At 30.3% G+C, this 20,623-nt stretch overlaps 1 protein-coding gene across 2 annotated transcripts in view; it reads right to left on the minus strand.

Annotated features, from left to right (window-relative positions):
* The window catches only part of LOC106687821 (F-actin-monooxygenase MICAL3), a 207,907-nt gene that overhangs the window by 182,243 nt on the left and 5,041 nt on the right, over positions 1-20,623 (minus strand). The window lies entirely within an intron of this gene.

Here is a 20,623-nt window from a genome sequence, read left to right on the forward strand (position 1 = left end):
AAAGAGTTAAAGATCAATAACTCTAAAAAAAATAAAAATAAAAAATAACCACAATCATTAAAGATAAAATTTATTACTTAATATTTAATATCGTTGACGAAACCTGAAAAAGGGATAAAAGGAAATACCTCTCTCCTGGCACATGAGAACAAGATAGCTGCCCAGAATAGCCACAACGTTTACATGTGACCCCATTCACCCAACCACGCTTCATACAGTTTTAACATTATATTAAAAAATAAATACGTGATTATGGATATAGATATAATAATTAAATTTTTGAATTTTTAAAATAGTTTAAAAAAAAAAACATTAAATCTATTTGTTGGTAATAAATTCTATTCAGAAAATAATAAAAATTATTTAATTAACAATACAATATTTCTGACATTGGGGAAATATAAAACAGGTCTTATACAGATTTCCATTTATTTGATAGGAGTGATTCCAGATCAAAATTGCGTTTTGGTCCATCTTCTGAAGAAAAACAAATTTTGCATCGGAATAGTGAATTATTTTTAGCAAGCAATCCAAGTCCGAATGTTTTGCTTCGTCTCCACACCTAATACAGCTTTTAAATTTTTTGTTCACTGCAAAATTCAGCCCATATTGTTTTGTTCCCGTCATAAGAATGAAACTCATTGCTTGAAAACAAATTGATATGAAGCTCTGTGGAGAATATCTGAGTCTCCGCAGTAAATATTAATAACTACTTTTCTACTGGTAAATAAAAATAAATCAATACTTTTGTTATTCCAATCAGGTTTATATAAATATAATATGGGAATAGAAAAGAAAGTCAGTGGAATGTAAGTGCGTTAGTAGGTAACATATAGAATCTAACGGTTGAATCATGATAAAACGCAGAATTTTCTCTATAATTCCGTGGTTAAGAACTCTTCAGGACTTGAGGCCACCTATCAGCCTTTGAATGGAATACCACTTATAGACAAGATAGTGCTTCGAGATTTCCAAATCAAATTCGTTTAAATTAACATACAATTTACCATTTATCTTAGGTATGCAGGAAAATGTAACAAAGCATAAACAATCTATGTCAATGAAATATTTATTATACGCAGTATGAAAAATATTTTCAACACCACCGAGTATCCTTTTGATAAAATAGAGCCAAATGGATTAAAGCCAAAAACTCAAAGGTAAACGGCCAAATTCTGCATGAACCATTTCGAAGATTCATCGCGCATATTCATATTATTCTAGAAAACCTTAGCTGTTTCCTTCATTCCTCCAGTTTTAGCCTCACCAATGTTTGTTTCATTCTCTAATTACCAATGATTAAGAACATTTTAGTTATTAAGTTAATATTTTTTTTTTTTTTTTTTTTATAATGAGTAATAAAAGTATTTAAATGAGGAGCAGAGCTCATCTGAAAACTAACTGAATTAAAGACTCTCAAAGAATGATCAAATCACATCAGTAGGTAAAAATACATTATAAACTGCTTTAGTAACTTAATGAAATATAGAATTTAAGGTTACTTTATCTTAATTAATATGAAAGAAAATGAAATTGTTACTTGAATTCTATAACTTATTTCGTGAATTCTGAGAGAAACGTTGAACATAGGAAAATCATAAAATTAATGCGAGAAATTTAAAGTTTAAATTTTTGCAGCACTGTTTTTAAAAAAAAATTATTCTTTTGTTATCGCACAAAATGTCTAAAAACATATTTTCATAAAACAACAAAAAACAGTATGGCAATTGTTTTATATTATTTCTTAAGAGTATTCTCACAGTACATTATCAAGGAGCCATCTCTTCCTTTTACAAAATTAAGAATTAATTGTACTCGTACAAAACCAAGGGTTGAAACCATTTCGAAGACTACCGCTTATGATGAAAAATAAAGATTACTAATATTCATTATTTTAATTCAAATTATTTTTTTTTTAATAAGTAACCATAATATAATAATTTTCATAAATTTTTAACCATTTTAAACATGTTTTTATTTTAAAGACTTTTTTTTTTAGACGATTTTCGAGATACCGCAAAGTCAGTGAGTATACAAACTATATGTAGTAAACAGTAGATTTAGTTTCGTAGAAATTATATTAAAATGTTTTTTTTTCCGTATTAACGCGTGTGAAAATACAAAATTAAGTACTATTTAAGCTTACTATGAGTGTATATTAATTAAAACGAGTTATCAACATTACGAAACCGTAACAGCAGTATTAAACTATTTTTTATTATACCAGTAATATAAAAAATAGCTATAATACAGTGTAGTATAGTATAAAGTACAGAAATAAAAAAAATTACAATCTTTATATTGATACTTACACTGTTTTAATCAGAATCCAGAACACGTAAATACATCGATGAAATAATAATCAAAGAAAATTAGTGATTCTATGAGTGTTTAGAGAATACGACATATGTATATTTGAATTTATTTTCAGTTAATAAATAGAATTTGTAACTTCTTGCGCCAGAGATTGCACTAGCTAAACAACATCACTCAAGTTCACTGACAATTGTCCTAAAATAATTAACCAATTGCGCCCTCAAAAATATTTTAAAAACTATCATAAGCCACATCATTTAACACTGTTTATGAGGCGAAAAGCCAACGTAAACAACATAAGATAGGAAGCAGTCGTCCTTCTTACAAGAATCCACCAAGTCACTGACTATTTCTGTTCCTGACCTCATACCCCGTGCTACATGGGAAAAAAATTAAATAAAACCCTTAAAATAAAGAAGTATAAAAATAAACTTCTTCATCTGTTGCAAAAATAATTGTGAATTATCATATTTCACCAACCAACATCAAAATCAAAATTTATTAAACATGAAATAAGAAGAAATATTAAACCAAAGCCAGATAATATAAATTGAAAATTATTGTTTGATGTGTATCAATAAACATCATTAACCATTTCACATCTTACTAACATATCTAAGTGTGTGTGTGTGTGTAAATTAGGAGATAGTCGAGATATAAATAGGTAAACTCGAAATATAATAAAAAATACAATAAAATATAAGGTACACTAAAATAAAATAAATGTTTTCGCTGAACTCAATACAAGCAAGTTATTGACAGCAGCAGGTTATTTTCACTTCTATGGGCGGCAATTGGCTTCTTTAAAACGTTCGGTAATTAGTATTCACAGCTGACGTCTTCCTTTTCCGTTTCAAAAAATAGGAGTAAGGAGTAAGATTTTTAAAGTCAATGAACAAGTAAAAATATTCAAAACCTACCAGAATCAAATTCAAAGCTAGAATAAGAAATAAAAAGAAACAGTTTTTTCTAAAAAAATAAACTAAAATAGACAAATATAGAAAGATAAAAAATGAACTTTCTTAATGGAAAATCATCTATTGGACTTTAAATGGGTACCCAATTTTCACTTTTTTTCTGGGCTAAAGTCCATATCTCCTCATAAGATAATTCTAGAGGGTAGATTTAGACACCGCCCAGATAAATGGGATTAACTAACTAACTAACTAAATAAATAATAATATATTGCCTATTAATGAATTTTAGCACTTACAGGACTAATATATAGATCTAATGATAATAGGTCTATATAGATTTAGGTACTTCAAAATACTCTACAGCCAATGGAAAAAATTATAAAATAAATAAATATAATTTTCAATATAAATTAAATTGAATATAATTTACATAATTTAATTTATGTGTTTTAAAGGTTATAACAAATGTTTAAATTACCTAATTTCCTTATGAAGGAGAGGTCCATTAATATCTTCCCATTTTTCGGTAAAATGTGTAAACAATAAATTTTAATCAATTAGAGGACATAAAAAGCGCGAAAATCAAATCAAAAGCTTTCTAAACATTGACGAAACCATATCGTTTCTAAAAAAAGTAGTTCGTTTTAATGACGTGGATTGCAATAGAAATGGAAGATCCATTCATGAACGGATTTATGAAGTTCCCATTACGGTGTGAGCGATCATTGACTCAGTAATGAAAAAAAAATGAGTTCAGCGAGTTCAAAAAACTGAACCGAATCTCTCAAGGCTATTCCGAGCAAACCAGAATGATCTTGAGCGAGTGAGCAGTCAGCGGCCAGTGGAAACTGTTTATTATAGGAGATAAATATCTGTATTAGCAATTTCTCTTTTTGCGGTATTTCCCAGTCATTAACTTTTCCTGAAAACAATTTTCTACAACAGCGAGTATATTAGCCATGTACAAAAAAGATAGCTCAAAGAAGGGAAGGCATCGTTTGTAATCCGATATTGACAAAATTCGTTTAGCTTAGTGATCATTGTTCAGCCAATGAATGTATAAAAATAAATTCATTAAGAACACTGAGAGGGATGGTGCTTTGGACACTGAAAAGTTGCTAAGGATATCTAGAAGATGCAACGAACTGAAGTCCCCCAAGTATGCTGATTATTTACACACCAGTATATGCAATACATTTATAAAATAAATAATAGTACGTATGTACATATGTATATAAAGAAAATCGGGGACATCATGCGGGCTACGAAGCTTTCTATAAATAATCAAAAATAAAACTTCGAGCGGGGCCAGTACTTCGATGTGTCCCGTCTAGAAAGGGTGAATTACGTTATGCCCCTTTAGGAACTACGTTCCCCAGATACTCAGTGCTATTCGGACAGTAATATCTTTACCCTGAAGTGAGCGACCCCTCTGTCTGACAGCTCCTGTTGCGACAAGATATATTTAGTGGAATAGAGTTATCAGACCCATCTACAATATCCCGTGTTTCATACTCTTGTGGTTCTAGGTCCTCAACATAAGCAAAGTATTTTTTCTTCTTAGGTTCTCCTCGAATAAGAAGCTTCTGGAAATGTCCCTTACAAATGCTTAGCATCTTTACTCATGAAGTATTAGTTTGTGTAGTGTTAACCCTGAGTTCCTGGGTCCTCTGCAGCTTCTGTTTTCAGGCCATCAGGTATTGACTATGCTTGACGTTGTTCTACATTTAGTTATCTATTGAAAGTGCCTGGTCTTCAATACAAATACAAAAGGCTATGTAGTCAGTTTCAATTTTTATTTAACACATATTATTGCTGTACAACGCAAATACTCGCTACATGTTAAAAAGGAGCAAGGACGTTTTGAATGTTTATCTCCCCTATGTACTCTTAATAAATTCCCGAAGTCAAAAACTTGCCTCTTCCCTTCCATAACCTCTACAATGCCTTAGTTTCAGTCAACTTAAAATTATAATTGTTCTATTCACTTTGAGGACTCTGTTAAAATAAAATGTTTTTATTAGAATATTTTAAAATTTAAAATATATTTTGGTTAATTAATTGTAAACCTGCTTATTTAGAGAGTTTCAGAATGGCCGGTTAATGATCTAAAAGTTTATGATATATTAAAAATAATTTGTTCAAGACAAAGGCTCATTATCTGTGAGAAAAAATAAATGAATTTTTACGACTCGTTAACTCAATTAACGAACCCACGTGCAACAGTTTTAACCCTTTCATTGTCTCCTAGGTGGCAGAATGTGTTAGCGATGACTTGAAAAATAAATCAAACATCAAGTGTTAGAGGAAGGGAATCATAAAACTGGAACTATATATAAAATAAGAAATCAACTAACATTATTTTATTGCATTTTACAAGGTTCATTGACGATTTAGAAATTCCAAAAAAAAAAATCTATGTCTATATCTGGAAGTGATACAAAGAAACGCGGTGCCTTGGGTTTATGATATTAAATTTAAATTAATAAAAAAAAATGATCAATACACTAATGAGTTTTCAAAACCCTTTTTGTCCTTTAAACTATCTACAGCTAATGACGTATAGTTTCATAATTCGTTCATAAATTTAATAATATAAAAAATGCGGTTAAAAGGTTTTGGAATTAAGATCGCGATTTATAAATGGAAAATCTGATTGAAATTGTGAGGAAATTTATAACAAACTTTTTTAAAAGGTTTTGGAATTAAGGTCGCGACATGTGGGTTAAACTTATCTTTAATCTTAGAACTGTTTCAAACAGACTGAAAAATTGATACAATAAAAATACGAAAATAACATGTGAACAGAAGTATTAAATTACCAGTAAAACGTCTGGAAAATAATTATAAATTATAGGATAGCGAAAAGGACTGGAAAGTACATAACTTGAACCGAAAGTGATATACTATAACAATAGCAAGCGAACAGATGAAGCACGGCGGATGTAGAGACGATAAGATATTCTACAGTCCTTTATATCAACAGGAAGCTATTATTCTAGAACTAATTGAGCGTAAAATGAATTGAGAAGTTCCATAAGTCTAGGGATCATTTCGTCGCTGGTATCCAGTACAAATCGTGTTCACTCTTCCGACAAAAATAAATAACGTGAAGATAATAAAAATCTTTAAAATGTCCTCAAAACTGTTACTTCATTTTTGAAAGAAAAAATGATCCATCCTAAGGCATTTTGGGTTGCATAAAATTCCTAACCTATTTAATTATTAAAGATAACAATAACCAACAAAGAATAGATACATTTTTAAACATATATTTTTTTATAATACATATGTATATTTTCTAAATTATCAGAGCAAACGACAGTTAATATTTGATACAATTATCAGTATTTTGTTTTCAAATATCTATAAAAATAACAGAGAAAATGCTTTAAATTAATAAATTGTCTCTCTTAGGAGCTAACAATATAGGGAAAAAATAATAAAACAAAACTCAACTTTAAGAATGTTACTCATCAAATACAACAGGAGTATTATCAAATTATTTATCAGACTAAAAAATAAAAAAAAGTGTTTGTTTTTTTAAGTACTTTCACAAAATCGCCGAAAATTAATTAAGACTAGTTTAAGTCAACGCAAGTTTGTTTGTTTGGTTGTTTAGTGGCGCCAAACTTCATTGGTCATCAACGCCATTTATATTTTATTTAATTTTGCTAATATTCGTTAAATTTTATTTATTTTTTTTTTTTTTTTATTTTTAATTTTTTTTATTTTTTTTTTTTTTCTTCCGATCAAGTTATCATGTCAACGCAAGTTATCATGTACAAGTAGCACATTTGTACAGTTGTAGTTATCACGCAAGTTATATGTACAACACATAATAGCACTTCGTAAAGCTTTTCACCTTTCCCAAGAACCGGAGCCATAGCAGTAAAGGTAGAATTTTTTTAATTTCTAATGAATTTGATTAGATACTTCCTGTATCTTAGATTATTGAGAAGACATCTACAAAAACGATAAACGTGGAAAAAATATTGAAACAGGAATGGTTAACGGCAAAGGTACATATTGCATTTTTTTTTTATTACTTTAGAGAGTAAATGACTTGAACACATTTTCACAATTCTTCATACCTTTGAATTCTAACTGTACACGCGTTCTACGTACTATCGACGTAAAATTGACACGTACTTGCTGGTTTGTAACCTCAGCTCAAAGTACATATTTGGCAGGACAATAACTCTCGAACGCAGTACTCCTCGAATGCTAGGATAAGGAGGTAGGAGACAGGACCTCGTAGAAGGACAGCGAGGCGATGACCTCTGCTAAAAGTCGGCCGGGGTATTTGAACAGGTCGCGGCACCTGGGCTGCATCAATCATTCCCGTGCAGTCGGCTCCGTGGCAACAGTTTTCATTCCTGTATTATAAATTGAACAGGATAATTATAGTAGTGTGGGTATTAAGCTTTTCAAAACAATGATAACTATAACTCCTCCATGTATAGGCTAATAACCTTAAAGACCGTACCTTATCTCACGTCATTGAAGTGTACCGGTCTCAGACAGTATTAAATGTTACAATTTACACATTTTGCTATAACTGACCAATAAATTGTTTGATACTTTTTAGTTAATGATAAGAATCAACAGCAAGTGACCCGGCAGAATATACCTATAATAATATAACAGTATCAATAGAAAATGGAACCGCAGTTCCTGAGGGGACAAAATCCCGTTCAACTGGGGGGTCCACTTTAGTCAACTGGATAAGGGTTATAAAAAAAAAATTGTGCAGTTTTTTGAATATAGCACATATTGGAATATTTATTAATATAAAAATTACTTCAATTTACAATAGATAATACCAGGTACTTTTATCATACTCTGACAATTTAATATAATTTATAAATATGTATCTTGTTTACAGTTTAAAGTGAAAAGAAAGAGCTATCTATTTTAGTCTAATTTAACAAAAACATTAAATTCTTTCCTCCTTTCCTCACTTTTGCATAAAATGAGACAAAAAAAGTATAGTAATTACAATAAATTTTAAACTTTACCATTATCATTTGAACACTTTACTTAAGTACCAAATTATTATAAAAACATACCAACATCCGGCGTTAATTTTTATAATACATTTTTTTTTGTTTTATGTCAACTTTTTATAATTATGTTAAAATTATGTTAGTTGATTTAAACATTTCTAAAAGGTCTTGTTGCATCAATATACTAGTTACTTGTTTATACACTTGAGTATAATTACGTTAATTTTACTCATCAAAGTTTTACAATTATTTTAAGCAAGGTTGTGATATTTATTATTATTACAAATGCACATCACTGTTAAAAGCAATTTATTGACATGTTAATTTTTTTTATAATGATAATAATAATAAGAGGCAAATTATAAACTCTTGTTATTATATGGTATTAATAAATTTCATTTTAACATTAATCCATATATTGTAGGAGGGTAGTCCGGGTGGCTTTCAATAATGGTACAAAATAGTAGAAAAAGACTATTCTTCTACTATTTTGTACCTTTATTGTGCCAACCGGACTATTTTCCTTCAATCTACTTCATGCGGTCAACTACTTCCTTCTAATATTAATCTACATAGACATTAACATTGGAAATAAAAATAAATCGTAAAATATCCAGTGTGACCGTTCCCAGGAGGACCTGAGCAGAGGCTCAGCTGACGGGGACCCTAGTACACTGTAAATTTAAATAACGTAAACAGAAGAAAAAACTGGTAAAGAAGAATGTTTTTACGATACCACCCTTTTATGTTAGTTATTCAATAGTTTATTCAATTGGCCAGAATGCAGTCGTAAAAACCTAATTATGATTTAATGTTCTGTCCTTTTCAGGAACTAAAGGAGAACGATTAGCCGATGAGCTAAGGAGGAAAGCCTCAGAAACTCTGTTAATTGGTTAATGTTGTAGTACATCTACTAGTTTAACAGCAAAGAAACTGGCTCTCGAAAACCACTATGAAGCAGCCCAAACCTCCACCATTTCGTCAAAGAAAACCGCTAAATTTTACCTACCAGTGATGCGGCGAGAGGGATGCGCTGGGATCTTTTGAGCTCTGCTCTACCCCTCACACGTGGGGGATAGAGTGGGCTCAGGGATCCTCAGGTCGATTGTATATTAGAGTGTAAATGTGACTAGAGACTATATTATTTTATTTATTTATTTTTGATTTTATATTTATTATGTTTGATTATGTTCATTTTGTTTATTCTTCTGTTTGTATATATTTTAAGAGTTTTTTTTTTATTCATTTATTTATTTTATTTTATTTTAGTATGTATCAGATCATTCATCACTATTACCTATTGCCCAAAACTGTGTGGCAGATTGTAATATCTATCAATAAATAAAAAAAAAATTATACCTAAACCTGAGAAGGAACAGATTGGCAACAAAAAGAGGTCTCATCACTGGCCACTGTTCGCTAAAATATCATCTCCAGAAGATTCCACCCACTGTCTATCCCTGAAGTATGAAATAAAGGCCGAGCATTTTAAGTGTGAATGCGAAGAATTGGCCTTTTACAGATTGCAATAATATATCTTGAAAATAATATTAGATTTAATTCTGAGTAGTTTAGAAGCATATGATTCCTACGGGATCTCAAGAAGAACTAAGAGGTATCTCAGAAAAGATCCAAATTGTCCATAGAAGGGGTTTCCATTCCGTAATATAATAATTTAGTTTCCTTTTCCCTGATTATTTTTTTAATTTGAAGAACCATATAGAATTTATAAACTGCTATTTAGATATAAATATAACATCAGTAAAAGTAACATGTTTCCCTTTTACATTCGATCTAAATATCAAATGGTTTAAACTAGGAATGTGCTCAAGTGTTTGGAGAAACCGTAAATTCTTACTGTTTATTTAGCATTTCTTTTGTGAGATTTTCCACTATAGTGGAATTATTCTTATTAAACTTGAACTGTTTCGTATGCTGCTACTAACCTTTACTGCTGACTTAGCAGGGCGAACCAGCTTCTAAGCTGTTTGGAATTCTGTTCCTTTCCGACCATTGTTTCGTTTTTATGATAGTCTAGGCTCCCAGCTTAGCTGCCTTAAAGAATGGCCAGGCTATTGGTGTATCGTTATTATATTCACGTTTCTCCATTCTATTTTAACATTTAATTTATACTTTGTCTTTAATTTATATAGATTCTTATGGGAACATCTTAAATTGGATTGTAAAAATATTGTAAGAGATTCATCAAAAGGTTTATTTATCAGTAATTATTTATTTGTTTATAATCAATACCAAACATTGGATTTGCACTGATTTTTCTTTTCTTCACTTAAGATGTTTCAGATCTTCTTTAAAAAGTTCATTCAGAGAACATGCAGGTTTTACTAGCGAGTTAAGATAAAACCAAAGATTATCTACGTTAAGGATACCATTCAACTCATTCAGTCCTACTATCACCAACTTGGTTATATCCGATCTAACAACTAATAAGGCTTCCTGGAAGGCGGAAGTCTCTGCAATAAAAAATGAACTTACACCTTAGGTACGTTTCATGCTGAAGGCTAATAGCATTAGTCCATAAATACAAGTATAAAAACTACCAAGTAAGTGTTTTTCATGATGCGGACAACTATTAGTGATATTTATGATATCTAATAACTTTTCTTTTCTTATTTTTTTTATTTCGTTAGTGGACATTCTCATATCATCGCGTGAACTATAAAATGTGTCACCGTGGGGCTACTGTTGCTCTACAGAATTTTCTTGATAGTTGGTAGTACTATTAACTATTTGGCTATGTGCAACAACTAACAGCAACGTGTAGACTCCTTTCGAGTAACCTATCGCACCTTACAACCTCGTAACACCAACTTTAAGTATAACTTATAAACATTTATGTTTCATATTAATTGATTGTTATATGTGGTGAAAATTGTTATTTGCTGTATTTAATTACCAGTTTTTATTCTTCATTGAGCTGTACTGTCGTAAAACATGGTAACTATCGTAACCACTGACTTATTGAATTATAATTTTAAAAATTATTAAAATAATCTTCAATAAATTCGTTTTTTAAAGAGAATAATGTTAATAAAACGTTACGGTAAGTGAATCCTGTTTGAATGTAAAATAAAGTAATTAACAACTTTGTAAATGTTTTCATTTTGTTAGCCATCATATTTTACGACCAAATGCTTACATTCACAAAGATGAACAGCTAGGTTAGGTTCACTACCAATGTGTTGTGATAATACTTGGACAAAAGATATCTGTCACATGGAAATGGACCTTGAGGTTTATTGATTTATCATTGAGGCTCATCCTCCCGAATGACAAAGGAGAGAACTGTCGATTTACAACAGGTATAACACCAGTGACACTTTTAGTCTATTCAATACCCTCAGGTAACAACCACAGACACCCCACACACTCATCACAGGTTTTCTTATTCTAACAACATATTGTTACTTCTATATTGTATTTTTTTTCTTCCATTTGTTTCTCCCGTTCGTGAAATTTTAACTTTTTTTCTATAATATATTATTGAAATAATGGTAACATAAAAATATTCTCGATTTAATAGTATTTTGAACAATTCAACTACCTTTTAAAAAGAAAAAAATGTTTTTTACATTAATAATTATAACTTTACACTACCTTTATGGAAATGTACCGTCTGTCTATAGTCACCACAGCCGTACCCGTACTCTCTGTCTTTTTTTTTTATCCAAATATCCAAACGATAATTTCTTAATGGGTGAGTCACCATCCATGTCCAGCCCTTCCATCACAGTTTTGAGAGTCTTATATATTGTACCACATCCGGTTCCCAGTAGCTTTGGAACAACTCTGCATTGTGCCTCAGCCGCCACTATTCCTTAGACTCCGCTATTCTTTATAGGGCCAAACATTCTTCAAAGAATTTTTCTCTTGAACATCAATAAGGTCACACCGTGTACAAGCGATAAGGACCATGTCTCAGAGGCATAATTTAGTTCTGGCCTAATTAATGTTTTATACAGAGTGATTTTTTGTATTTGTTGACAGCAGATAGCTATTCAGTGTGAATTAACACCTATTTGATGTGGTAATTCGACTATGTACTTCGTGGCTGGGTTTATTGTCCACACAAACTAGAGACCCTAAATACATGAAAGTATTTACATTTTCAAATGTGCAACCTCCAAAGGTAACAGTGGGTGATGGTAGCCGTTGTGGGTTAACAAGTGTGTATTTGGTCTTTGCCTGGTTGATTTGCAGACTCGTTTTCTGTTCTGCTGCCTGTATTGCTAGAAAGGCCCATTCCAAGTTCCTCTGTGATCTGACTACATTATCCATGTCACATGCGTAGCCTATAATTTGAAATGACTGGGTGAGAATTGTACCGTTTCTTTGCAAACCAGAGTGCCTAGTTACCTTTTCAGTGCTAAGTTGAGCAGCAGGCATGATAGCCCATCTCCTTGGCTTGATAAACACATGTAATGATCATACTACATGTATAAACTAACTATTGCTAAATTTTTGTTTCCAATGTTTGATCATAATGTGCCGTCCATATTACCCGTACAATACCAATCTTAAAACATATTGGGCCACCCAGGGCAGCTGACCCTTGTCTAAAGCCTATCTTTAGGAATACTGTTACTCTTTGATAATTTCCAGCCTTTGATAATTATATAAATTAGACATATCAAAAAGGGAGATATAAAATTTGACATGCTGATATGTCCAAAGAGGTAATGTAGAGCATTGATTGGTGCAATAGAGATAGATGAATGCATAGTTAAAAAACAATTTTAAACTATAAGTGTAATATGTGGTAAATATGATTACAAGAATTATAATGATACATATATAACATATATAAAAATTGTTGATAAGAATAACTTAATTGTTACAATTTTAGGATGAAAAGATGCATGAGAATAGGATAATTACCCCAAAACGTCCTACAAGAAAATATAGAATAGTTTATATTCTATTTTTCAATTTCTATTTTACGTTTTCATCGCAACAATTTGAAAAAATTATAAAAATAATTATATATAATTTATATAGGAAATCTGCAATTATATTTTTATAACCTTAAATTTCTATCAACACATTGGTAAATAAATCCTAAAAAAAAAATTCAAAAAATAGCTTACTGTGACAACTTTTACAAAAATGGATTAGTATTCTTTAAATAACCAACACCTCTTATGACTGTGAATAAGAACGTAAAAACAAATCATAATTAAGATTACACAATTAAACATAAGTAAATTTCATACAGAAGATGTAATTAATAAAATAAACGGGTGTGGCATTAAAACCGTAGAATATAGTTAAAGCTAATCTACAAGAGTAACACGATAATGACAGTGGAGATAGTGCACGCGAGCCCTGTTAACTTGAAAATTGACCATACGCTAGGAAATAAAACTACAAAACGAGGATATTAAATCCAGGAGTAATTACTAAAAACATTTTAGTTTTAATTGATTTTCAGTATGCATCTGCATAAAAACAAGAACTAAAAAAATTCTCACACGTTTAAATCTAGTCAGCGGAAAAATTTCATTACTTTATAACACTGTTTTCTGTCATATTGAACTTACTAACTAGTAGGATCACTTTGGGATAGCTTGCAAGCGGTCCCCAGCACAGAAAGTAACCCCAGTCTAATGGACTATCTTTTGAAGACGACACAATACAAAAAAAATATATAACTTTTTTATTCTCACTTGTCGCAGACTTTTCCATAAAAACAAAGCAACTATATGTCTAATGGAAACAAAAATCCTACCTGAGAGCAATGAGGACAGCCAGCATGGTATTGGAGAGCAGAGCAGAAACCCAAGGCCTGAGCATCGGCCACAGACTGACTGACTGTATTTAATTAAACATTTAATTGTAGGCACACTTTCTCGCTTTCTGAGGACTAAGGGCAGGAGATAATTACCACTTAGCATGCCCCAATAACCCTACAAAACGCTACGTGCCTTCGGCGAAAACGAAACCCGTCTTCGTCTGAAGGTCGACTCCGAAGAATCGTAAGTGGTCAGTACAGAGCTTTCCAATGTCAAAAAGTTCGAAAACGACATTTAAGTGCGGCAATCGGATACGTTAATACGAATGGGAAATGAAATTTGTGAAAGGATGTAATTTCTAACCCTGGTTGATAGCATGTCGAAAGGTGGTATTTAACTCCAGCATGCTAATACTTTGGTTTATAAATTACCTTCATGCATCAGTTTAGTCTAAGAAACTATATAATTAGCTAGCTACGTAACTAAAAACTGTCAAAAAACAAATATATAAAAATTTAACATGCATTAGATAATGAACATTATAGATGAGGCGAGTGGAAGTATAATATGGAAGGATCCGAAGAAGTGTCGATTTGATTCCCACCTTAGTCAGCTGAACATTGATCATTAAGGCAGTATTCTGTAGGCATGGTTCCTGCGATATAGTGTTTCATAAACCAAAAATTATATCCGAATAACTATAACTCAACATTTTGTGAATTTATTTTTGTAAATATCATGAAAACTACTACTCTTACGAATATAAACGTCATAAAATAATGTATATTACATTAAACTGGTTTTAAGATGAGTGCTACTAGACATTTGTGCATCTAACGAGTCCTGAGATATAATTTTCCCAAAATAAATTCACCTATTCATTTTTCGTTATTTTGTTCTGAATTGGTGTTTTTAAAAAACTCGGGAACTATTAGACGTAATAGGCTCTATTAGGGATCATATTTTAGAAAATTTACTTTACAATAAATGATGTTCTATCAAGTTTTTTTTTTTTTTTTAGTAATGAAAAATTAATTTTTCTAACGTTTTGAAACAGCTGCCATTATTTATCCCCCTAGCTGTACATAACAGACTCATCAACTTAGAATAGGAACTAAACATAGTCTTCATTAAAGTAATAAAAAAAATTGGAGTGAAATTGATGAATGATTTTTGAAATGTTTTTTTTTTTTTCCATCAGGCTCTTGAACTATAGGAAGAAGGTCCGTGTGACGAGTATACCAAACACCAGATAAAACTATTTATTAGTAAACAAAGTTTCGCCCCACTTGGTAAGACTTCATAACGGCTAAATGAACATTAGATAAAGATTGTAAAGTTGTGATAAGACTACATGGATATACAGAGAAAGTTATATAAAACAAGAACAAAGTAAATTAAAATAATATAAACATAAATAAGCAAAATCATTAATAATAACAAGTACGGCAATGAATGATAAAATCTAATATGTACCACTGGAGTAGTAATTAATGAAAACAAAATTAATATAAGTAATTACGAAAATGGCAAATCAAAAGATGGAAAGAGTGAGGAATGAGGTGCAAGAACGGTGCAATAACTTATCAAGGGGACAGGAATATTTCGGTAAATAGATTAATAACGCTTAATAATATAAGGAGACACTAACTTGAATATAGGCAGAAGGAGAATGATTCTATCGTACAATCAATGGATTACGTCAACCACAAAATTAAAAAAAAAAAACTTTTTTATAAGATATATACCTTTATTAAACCAAAGTAGTGATATGCCATTCATCACCAACAAAATAGTAACCATTTTGTAATGTGCGACCATAAATTATCACCTAATTCCTTTGAACACAAGACGCTGTCGGAAAAACATGGACAAGGAAAAGTATGAACTGTGGATACAGTTTTAATTAAATTATTCACAATTTTATATTACACCGCAAGTCCTGCGGAGCATGGTCTATACAACCAGACCATAACAAAGACTTCAAGCAGTGAAAGTATGGACCTCCTTCATACGCCATAGATTGGGGGGGGGAGGACATTTGCATATCAACTGTTGTATGCTCAATTACCTTTACAATAACTCTTATATCATGCAGCAATGCCACTTTCGTACCAACAGAAGTAGATTACATATCTAGCACAAAAAGGCAACATGTTATAAATTTCGTGATTAATATAAAATAATAAACTAAAAATAAATGTAAGCCATACCATTTACGGTATATTGAATGAAAAAGGAAATGAAGTAGTGACCTGAGATAAATGAAATGATGAATGAACATGGAAGTTCCACAGGGCAGAGCCCTTGGTCCTCTACTATACATCATAAACACATCAGACATTCCACACCACAATACAATGATCAGTACATTAGCAGATGATGCAGCTGTTTTACCATCTGACAGTAATATAATCCTGACATCCGAGAAAACAAGAATAAAATCAGAAATTGGACTACACTAAGATTAATAAAAAAAAAGGTTTAGTTGATTTACTAATCGTTAAGACACAGTAACAAATTAACGGATGATTAATTCCACTATCTGAAATAAAGTTGTACTTAGGAATTACATATATTTTTTAATTATATTAATAAATTACATATTTAAGAGGGGTTATACCAAGGACGAGACAGGAACTTTGCCGATAAAATCGCCTGACTAGAACTGCGTCAGAATTCATTTTCTCAAAATCGGCTGGAACGATTTTGATTAAACTTGGTATATAATAGAAAATAAGAGTGGCATTTAATATTAGATAGGTCTTACCCTCATTGAAATGGTCTGAAAGGGCTAAAATAAGATTTCTTTAAAAAAATTACCTCTAAAGTGCCACTAATTTTTGTTTGTGTGAAATAATCAACTACCTCACACTGTTAGCACTAATAAAAAAGATAAATATAAACTATGATAGGATTTGATAATTAACTTGGGGAGGTATGAGGAAAAATATTTGTTCCAGGTTGGAAAAAACTATCCGGAAACGTATAGATGAATAACATATCGTTGGAAAGCCAAAGATTTTATAAAACATAATATTTTACATAGAAATTTGTAGAAAGTAATGTAAAATGACGAAAAATGCGTAAATAAAACTGTTCTTATATGATGTAGAGAAGGTGCGGTCAGCAAATTAACACAAATAAATAAACAAAAATATTTATCCTACGTTTCGAACTGAATTTTAAATCTTCTTCGGGGCTAAAAACAAAAAGAGATTAACAACCATCATTCAGAGAAGCATAAAAATTAAAATAAATAATAAACTAACAAATTTGGAAATATAAATATGAATTTAAAATAAAATAGTTTAAAGTAGATAGTAGTACATTGATAACAATGGAAGATGAAAAATAATATTATATAGGTAAGAAAATATAAATGAGATAAGATATGTAAGTAGTATCTAAAAAATCTGAAAAACAATTTAAATCAATTTAATGAACTGTATGAAAGAAAAATGAAATATATGATACAATTTGTTAGTTTATTATTATTTATTTTTTTTATGCTTCTCTGAATGATGGTTGTCATCTCTTTTTGTTTTTAGACCTGGCAGAGACCTGAAATTCAGGTCGAAACGTCGGCACGAATAAATGATTTTTAGTTTATTTGCTGACTGCATCCCCCGACTATCTTCACATAATAATACGTTCAACCATCAACACCCCATTATGTTCTAATATGAGTTTGATTGGAGGCCTCATACCCAACTGCTTCAGTCAGATGAATAATTTAGACACCACACTTATTTGATAGTTTAATAATTTCACTAGTCACGGCTTTACTAGCTCAAATTTTCTATAAATGTGATTTATTAGCCAACATAAATAATAATCCACAAAATAAATAAAGTGCTACAATAATGAGCATCATAAAATTAAAAATCTTGAATATCTCACATAACAGTATTTTAACAATAACTTATTGTAACCTTTAATAATAAATTAGAGTTTAATAAATATTCAAGCATATAACAACACACCAAGGCAAATCTGTAAAATATCATAAATATATAGAAACCCACATTGATGATTCGAGAAACACAGACCGAAAAATTTAACTATTTAAATAAATAGTAAAAAAATACGACCAACATACCTTCATAATCTGATTGGAAAATATGAAATGCATATTTCAAATATTTAAAAAATTCGAACTAATAAATAACTGTAATAATACAGAAAAATACCAGAAATACTCGCCTCAATTCTCAAAAAGATAAAAAAATTATTTTTGGTTGAAAGTATGTAACTAATGAGCCTAATAATTGTCAATATGAAAAAATATTTCAAAGAACTTCTTTGAGAGAAAAAGTATAACTTGCTGAGCTGAATAAATAGGATAGGGTAAATTAATTACTAATTACCCTTTGATAAAAATTAACAGGGTCATGTAGCATACTGTAATGAGAATGTGAAAGTAAGAAAAATATTCATATGTATGAAGGGACACGATCTGTTTATATGGATGCAGATAATATTCGCTGTTAATCTTGATATAAGAGGCATTGTAGAGATTTTGGCCAATCTCTTTATTTGTATACATTACCAACAGTGCTAGGTGCGATACATATATAATACTCTAATACCGTAAATAGAAGCAGTATAAACATATTATCTGAAGCATATACGTATTTATTATTCATGATTAAAGTTAGATTGGAAAAATATGAAATATGATACAATAAGGACATACTCGAATTCAAATATAAATACGAAAATTATTCCTTGATTTGCTTAGGTAGTGGCACACATGAATAAAAAAGTTTTGAATTTATATACAACTGAACGTATTCCAAAAATAGTACTGTAGACTGCAGTTACATGCTTTATTGAAGTCGTTCTATAGACTTTCCTGAAATTACAGTTGTTACAAATCAACTCTAGTCTACGTACGATACAATCTATGGAATACCTCAAACAAAAAACATTTTTTATCAGTTGTCTACTAATCAACTAAAGCAGCTTATCTATATATGTACTAAAAACAAACTCAGAGAAAATTATAAAATAATAAATAAATAAAAACAATTTGAATAACTCTAGGTTGTTTTAACACTGGACAAGTTGCAAAATTATGACACTAACACCGAAAAAATATATTGGGCTGCAGAAGGTATCAATTGATAAGAAGAAATTGAAGATATGAGTGGATGGAAATAAATAAGTGTTATTTGTCATGTCTTGGGAGCCCTTGAAGTATTTTTTTTTTAATTACCTTATCTTAACATTTTTTTTTTGTAAGTACCTTCAACCTGGTCATTTCAGACAAACTGAGGGAGAGGGGATTGGTTATGGAGGTAGCAAACTTATTAATTGGTAGCTATTATTAGGTAACCAGAGTGAGGCGATATCAAATTATCATTCCATGGGACCGCCATGAAATATAAGTCAGCCCCTAACGCTGGATACGAACCAGCACTGTTGTATTTACTCGGTTGTTACGATTGATGCCATAACTCGGCTACAAACGGCCCCTTTGTTGGGTTTCTAGTGGTACAGGTTTGTTTTTTTTATTTATCAAATACCTATTCTTGAACGTGTCCATGGTATGTACCATCACTTTGTATGTTGAATGATCAAATTTCCTCGATATTTTGATTCCTAATCTAGCAGGTGGTACGTCGAAACAAAAAAAGCGAATTAGAATGCGGAAAATAAATATTATGTTAATTTTCAAGGAAACCTTCTGAGATTAAGGACAACGTAGTTAAATTCACATATTTTTAAAAAAATATGTTATTGTCTTCTTATTCAATTGAAACTTTCTTTTGTTATATTTCGTTGTTTACATCCCAAAGGATCAAAATAATACAAAAACTGATGCTGAATTATATTTTATAAAACGTAAATGAATAAATTAGTAAGTAGCACAATCCTAGCAATGAAGCTATAACCATTTCTTTTTTAGTTTTATAGCCCTTATTTAAATTACAATAAACAGTAAAAGCAAGAAAAATGTATTTGGTTTTTTTATTCACTGTTTCTCAAAATAATACCTTCGTACTCTCATGATATAATTATTATTAAGGATTGATTAAAATTAACATATTTCGTAGCCTTTTTTTGTAATTTATTGTATTGTATTTTTATTGTCAATTATTAATATTATAAAAGTGCAATTAAACATAAATATCTGAGGAGATATCAATAAAAAATTAATACACCCACTCCTAGTAGTAAGTAAATTATTTTTGACAAATTTAAATTCTAGGCTATACAATGGAATATGAATATATTTATATATATATATGATATTATATATATATATATATATATATATATTATATATCATCATATTATATATGAGTATATTTATATATATAAAAAATGGACAAATCTTTATGAGATCCTCCCATTGTCAACCTTAAATAATAAAATTCAGAAAGTGGATATATTGACTTGTTAAAAAAACTGCGTAGTTATAATTATATAATTAAAATTTAAATTTCACAGCCATCTTTCTTAAGCTTTATATAAATAGAGCAACTACTATATGGGATGTATTTTGACTAGAGCATGAACGAGACAACGCAAAAAGAATCAATAACTTCTCAAGATTTTACGTACTCATACTAAGAATTATTTGTAAGAAAAATGAGTAAAAATGTTACGTGTAAAGAAC

Source organism: Halyomorpha halys, unplaced genomic scaffold (assembly GCF_000696795.3).
Source record: "Halyomorpha halys isolate HHAL.00 unplaced genomic scaffold, Hhal_1.1 Scaffold1015.1, whole genome shotgun sequence".
NCBI classification, from domain to species: Eukaryota; Metazoa; Arthropoda; class Insecta; order Hemiptera; family Pentatomidae; genus Halyomorpha; species Halyomorpha halys.